This window comes from Lynx rufus, unplaced genomic scaffold, assembly GCF_022079265.1.
Source record: "Lynx rufus isolate CCGP_SWC_20201006 ecotype Redwood Valley unplaced genomic scaffold, mLynRuf1.p SCAF_3, whole genome shotgun sequence".
Lineage (NCBI taxonomy): Eukaryota > Metazoa > Chordata > Mammalia > Carnivora > Felidae > Lynx > Lynx rufus.
In genome coordinates this window covers 1,625,768-1,632,130 of record NW_025814845.1, presented here as the reverse complement: position 1 = coordinate 1,632,130, position 6,363 = coordinate 1,625,768, and the positions used below count along the sequence as shown (strand labels likewise).

The following is a 6,363-nucleotide window of genomic DNA, read 5'->3' as shown; positions in this document are numbered from 1 at the left end:
GGAGGGGGCGGGGCCACGACGGGGCGGGACGGGGCCGAAGCCGACTCCGCTCGGAAACTTTCGCTGTGGGCGGGTCGGACCCGCCCCCCGGCTCCCTCCGACCGCGCGGCGCCAGGGGGCGGTCGGCGGCAGCCCCGGCGAGGCGCGCCGTGACTGGCGGAGGCGCGCGGTGATTGGCAGGCGTGCCGGCCGCATAGAGGACAGAGCAGGAGCCGCGTCTTCCGAGCCGCGCCGGGAGTGGAGCGCGGCCTGCGGCCCCGCCCGCGGCCCCGCCCTCGGCCCCGCCCCTCCCGCGGAGGGCCGCGCTCGCCGGCTCTCTCCGCCGCCGGAGTCGCTCCCTCCGGCCCGGCTGCTTCGCTCCGGTCCCTGGGCGTCCGCCTCCTCGCGAGCAACTTTTCGGTGGGCCTGGAGGCCCGAGGGCGTCGCGGCGCCGCGTGCAGCCCACTCGCGACCGGGTAAGTACTTCGGGGCGGGGGGCGGCCCCGCGGGGGCCTGGAAAGAGAGCCGGGAGACGCCGCCCGCCTGGGGCCTCAGTTTCTCCGTCTGGGCGACTGCTCCCAGCGCCCCCCACAAGTTCCCCAGAAGGTAGAGGGCCGGGTCCCGCCCCGCTTCACGGCGACCGCTCCACGGCGACCACTCCCCGGGCTTGGGTTGGGTCTTCCTCGAGGGGTGCGCGCCCCCTCGGCCGCAGCCCGGCGCCCCGGGAATCGCGGGGCCCCGCGGGTGGCCGAAGGCACCCCTGCCCGCGCCCCGCAGCGCCGGTCCCGACGTGCCCCGTCATGGCCCTTCCCCCGCGGCCGGCGGCCGGGCTCGGCGGGTCCCAGGGCGGCCCTCGCTGCCCGGCGGGACGCGGGGGGTCCAGCCCGCACTGGGGAGCGGGCCCGCCAGAGTGGGCAGCCCCGGGGTCAGGCCGAAGCCCCCACAGCCCACTTGGAATCTGTGTCGCGCTTCCTCTTCCCCTGGGGCTCCTCCTCAGTAAGCGGGGGAGGGGAGTGGCAGCCCTGGGTCCTGGCTGGTGCGAACCCGGCGGGGGGCCCCACCTCGGCCACATTACTTTCTGTTTTGACAGATGGCAGCTTTCTGCGGAATCTCGCCCTGCCCTTTTGAATGTGATGGAGCCATGCCCTCCCACCCCATTTTTTTGTAGTTGATGTTAAGAAATTCCAAGGAGCTAACATTTGTACAATATTTACACTACCCTCCCCCGTAGTCTTAAGGGACCAGGAATGATGGCCCCATTGGACACATGGCGGAGCTGGGGCTCACTGGGGATTGGTGACCTGCTCAGGGCAGGACCACGAAGAGCGCAGGGGAAGACTTCCGCCCCAGGCTGCACTGAAAGCAATCCCAGTTCTGCCTCTCCTCACCTTGGACAGTGACCCCTGGCATTTGGCCTGTTTATAAAGGGCTTTCCCTCCCGCTGGGATCTAGCCCTGCTTGCAGAGTGCCCTGGGTACCCTCTGTGCTGGACGCCCCCTCTCACTGCAGCCCTAGTGAGGGGAGCCCGGAGGCCACACTTACCACCATCCAGGCCCGGCCCCCATGTCTCCAAGAGGCTGTGATTCTCACGGGAGCCCCAAAGTGTCTGACCAGGGATTTAGAGGAAGTTTCCCCTGTATAACCTCTCCTTTGCTGTGACCCCCCCAGCCCCCAAGCACATGGAGCTTTGAGCACAGGGAAGGTTGCTGGGAGACCACATCGCACCTTCCTTCCCAGGATGAAATGTGTGGAGGACTCCCTACTTAATATCTCACCAGCCCCTCCCAAGCCAGGGCTGGACAGGCCTTGGGGGCTGGTCACAGAGGGGCCCCCAGCTCAAGAGGTGCCTGAGCACTGGGACAGAGACCAAACCCTGGCGCACGATGGTGGTGATAAGAAGAATCACAATAGGGAAGGAGCCTTACGCTCCTTTATAGGGCTCCTGCCCTCTCGCACATCCCCGCCTCGGAAAGTGGCACCACTGCTGTGGCCCCCGGCCACAGACCAGGCCACTCTCCGCGCCCCCACCCCTCCCATTGTGTTGGTGATACTCCCGCCTCTCCTGGGTCCAGAACCACTCTCAGATAACCTGCTCTGGACCAGGCCTTCTTACCTTGCCCTGGAGAGTTGCCCAGCCCCTTCCCTGGTCTCCCCATCCTGTCCCCACACAGCCCTGGTGGTTCTGTAACTGTCACTTTCCTGCTCGTCACTGTCTTGTACTCCTTCTAGCCCTGGACCCAGCTCTGGCTCCAAAGCCTGGCACTCATTCAGGCCCTGGGAACCTGCCCTAGTCGCCCACACAGCTTCTTCTCATTCCTGCACCCCATCCCCAAGCAGTCACTTCCCAGCCGCCTGCACCTTCCTGGTGACATTGCTGGTCACTCTCACCCCACCCCATCCCCACCGCCTTTCCTCCTGGGCAGTCCCCTGTTGGAATGCCCACGCGCCTTCCTTCCTCCTCCTTCCTTCCGCCCTCACCTGGCTCACACCTGCCTGCTTTGAAGGCTGAGTCGATCCCTCCCCTGACTTCCAAAGCGGAGTGAGACCCCCAAGGTGCTTATAGCCCCAAATGCTGCTCTGTCTTTGTAGTTGTCTGTTGAGGTGACCTCCTTCCCGCTGGGCGTGAGCTGCTGGAAGGCCAGCCCTACGGGGGTCCTCTCTGGGGCGGGGAGGCCAGCTCAGTGCCTGGCAGGGGATCCGCCCACTGTCCGTGTCTGCTGTCCCCCTGGGGCCTGGTGTGCAGTGGGGGCTCGGCCACCGGGGAGACATTCATAACTGTCCTTGATCAAGGACTAGGGTATTCCCAACTTGACTCCCACTTTGTTCCTGTGCATTTGGCACGTTGAGTGGAGCCGGAATGTTCCTTGGTTTGGCCCTTAATACTCTGGGGCAAAAATAGGTATCTGGGAGCCTCCAAGGGCTTTGTGCCCTTGTCTTGAGGAGTAGCCCAGTGCCAGGGGCTGGGCTCCCAGACCTTGGGAACCCCTGGGTCCTCTTGCTTGGGGCTCAGTCGCAGATGGGTTTTAAAATCTATTTTGTCTTAATTTCAAGAACCTTATTATTATAGGAAATTAGAGAAATACATTGAGAAAAAAGTCTAAAATAAAACCAGCCATAATCCTTCCCCCCAGACAGAGTCAGTGTTGACAGTTCGGGGGCCATTTTCTTCCACGTCTTTCTGCAGGTAGGTTTTGGTGTCATTCTAAAGAGACAGGCTGATTCTCATGCTGTTTTAAATCCTGCTTAACAGTGTTATACCAACACTTTTCTTGCCTTTAAACATTTATTTGTACACAGGGTCGTGGGTAACGTCTGTATAGGACAGCACCGCGCCGACGGGTTGTAATTTTCAAAACTGGTCTCTCTGGATGGTGCCTGATGTCTGCCTGTGTGTGAAACCTGTGGGCATCCCTGCTTACTCTCCTGGGCTGGGGCTCTAGTGTGGAGGCTTGAGCAACTTGAAGGCTTCCCGTGGGGGCTTGTTCCAGAGGTGGGGCCTGCCCCCCGGGAGAGCGGGGGGGGGGGGGCTGCCTGCACAAGGACTAGAGTGTTTGGGGCAGAAGACCACACGTGGTCATCCTGCTCTGTGTCTCAATAGATGCATGGTCCGTGCAGTCCCCTCTGGGGGTGGGAGCTCCTCAGCCCAGCTCCTTAGTGCTGGAATTCGTGTTTTGATGGGATAAAAATATGCCTCGGTGCTCACGTGGAAAGAATGCCAGCCACTCTGCTTTTTTGGAGCTGACACAATGACAGGTTCCAAGCTCCCGCTCTGGCCATCAGGTGGCAGTTGGGCTTGACTGGTCCCCCCAGCAGGCAGGTTGGAGGAGTCTTGGGGCCGGGGCCCAGCGGGAGGATGATGTGCCCGTTTTGCAGTCAGGACGCTGGTGTCTGGGGGGGAGGGAATTGCTTAGAGTCACAGGGCAAAAGGTCCTGGAAGCTTCTTGCCCGGCCAGCGCACCTTCCCTGAGGCCAGGCTGCCTCAGTGTCCCTTGCGCCCTAGGCCCCTAACATGGGTCAGGCAAGGCAGCAGCTAGTCTGGGTGGATGAGGTCCAGCTCCTGCCTTCCGGGCTCCTAGCATCACGGGAAAGAAAACTTGTCAAAGAAGGAAGGACCAGGGGCACCTGGGGGGCTCGGTCGGTTGATCATCTGGCTTCAGCTTGGGTCATGATCTCATGGTTCGTGGGTTCGGGCCCCGCGTCGGGCTCTGTGCCGACAGCTTGGAGCCTGGAGCCTGCTTCGGATTCTGTGTTTCCCTCAGAGTCTCTCTGCCCCTCCCCCGCTCACACTCTGTGTGTGTGTCTCTCTCTCTCTCTCTCGCTCTCAAAAATAAATAAACATTAAAAATTTTCAAAAAAAAGGAAAGACCAGACACTTGTGGGGGGTCCTTCCACCAGGAGATGGTCTGTGATCCTTCCTGTGACCCAGCCATGGCAATGAATTGTCTCCTGTGCTTTAAAATAACAAGACTTCTGATCCCAAAAGGGCTTGACCAACTCTCAGAGACCCTGCAAATTAATTTCCTTTTATTCATTCATTCTTACTAACCGTTTTACTTGAAACAGTCATTTTGACTGCTATATGAGATGCATGATACTTAGCCCGCAGGCCAGCCAGAATCTGTGTTTCCCTGGAACCCCTTTCATAATGTGTTTTTCAACTGAATATGCCTTTGTTCAGCACCTGAGAGAACTAGCTTGTTTATTTGTTGTTTTTTAATGCTTTATAGTTTGCAGATTACGTTCTCCTCCTCCACACCCTTAGTCCCCATAGCACCTCTACATGGGAAGTGTTATTCTTATTTGACAGATGAGGAAAAACTGAGAACAGGGAGGTTAAGTAGCTACAGGTAAAGGGAAGAACTGGGATTCACTCCTCATGTTGCTTGGTAGTAAAGTCGTGTCCTATTGGCTGGGGACGGAGCTGTCCCTCCAGACCTGGGGCGTCCTGGTAGGAGGGGGAGTGTTACCCGAGACAGGACTCAGCAGAGGCAGCGGGGAAACTCCCAGGAAGGAGGCACGCTGGGGCCTTGGCTTGGATGTCCAGTGCTGGGGGAAGGGGCTCTGCCAGAGCGCAGGCACGGGGTCAGGGGGAGGCGGAGGACGGCTTTGGGAGCAGGGGAGAGGGAAGAGAAGGCGTGGCAGGGGTCGGATTTTGAAAAGAGGCCGCATTTCCAGAGACGGGCTTTGTGGGTTTGAATTCTGACTCCCACACGGTGAGCTGTGTGGCCTCTAGCAAGGTATCCCGTTTCTGGACCCGCGTTTCCTCATCTGCGAAATGGGGTGAGGGTTGAAGGACGAGCCACTTCTCCATCTGTCACACCTGGGTAGCAGCGGTGCCCGCTTCACAGGGCTGTGCGAGGAACCCCGAGAAAATGCACGGGAAGCGTTGAGAACGGTGTGCTCCAGACACATGTGCGTTCCTGTCAACGACCCAGGTGCCCCGGCGTAAGGTGGCCGTCTTAAGATGAGCTGCACTCTGCCATTCCAAGAAGGTGGCACTTGATTCTGGGGGCAGCCGGCCAGGTGAGGTGGCTCGGTAGGACGTGGCCCGGTGTGGCCTAAAGAACAGACTTGTTTGCTGTCTCGGCAGGACTCTGTTCTGTGTCCCAAGTCACCCGCTAGTCTCCCCGCCCGCCGCTGGCTACGTGCTCCCTCGGGTCTGTGCGCGCCGAACAGCGAGTTTCCCGGAACTTGCCTCTTTGTTTGGTTTCCCTGAAGCCCAGGAGTTTGGAAGCTACACCAAGCGCATCGATGTCCAGGCAGAGTCACGTGGCTTGGCCAGGCTTTTGTTTTGCCCCCGGGAGATGTTTTTAAATAAGGACTCTATCCCTCTGAGGCAGGAATGTCCAGATTGAAATCGGTGGGGTTGTTTGGCAGACACAGATCCCATCTCCCGGACCCATTTGTGGCTGGGGACAGGGCAAGCACGGCAGTGTAGACCCTGGGAACAGGCCACCTCCACCCTTCTTGGGACAACGGTCTCCAGAAACATCTGGTGAGCATCTACCCTGCAGGTGCTTGGAGCTGGGTGTTTGGGGACCCCTGGCCCCCTTGTGCAGCCTGTAGTCTCTAGCCTCATCTCGTCCTCACGGCACCCCCTCACTTTGGGCGATTGTCCCATTCATAGTGGAGGAAACTGAGGTGCGGGGAGGGGCGTGGCCCTCTCAGGACCGCAGAGCCGGGGGGGGGGGGGGGCCAGAGTTCCATTAGCAGAAGGGGGTGGATGTGGCCTTGAGTCCCGGGGAGGGTCACGACATCTTTTTGGAGTCTGAGGAGAAGCCTCGCCGGATCCCCCTGCTCAGCGCACACATAGACCCCGTCAGGGGCCTGTGTCCCCCTCAAGTCTATCCAGGGCACTGGGTCGAGGACCCTGGGGCACCTCCC

The 6,363-nt window shown here is 60.1% G+C and overlaps 1 protein-coding gene across 1 annotated transcript in view; it reads left to right on the top strand.

Moving 5' to 3' along the window:
* The first annotated feature begins 343 nt into the window (after positions 1 to 343).
* WFS1 (wolframin ER transmembrane glycoprotein) overlaps positions 344 to 6,363 on the top strand; it is a 29,085-nt gene continuing 23,065 nt past the window's right edge. Inside the window, exon 1 of the mRNA XM_047091601.1 lies at positions 344 to 455. The gene's annotated coding sequence lies outside the window, so the exon portion shown is untranslated. The remainder of the gene's footprint in view (positions 456 to 6,363) is intronic.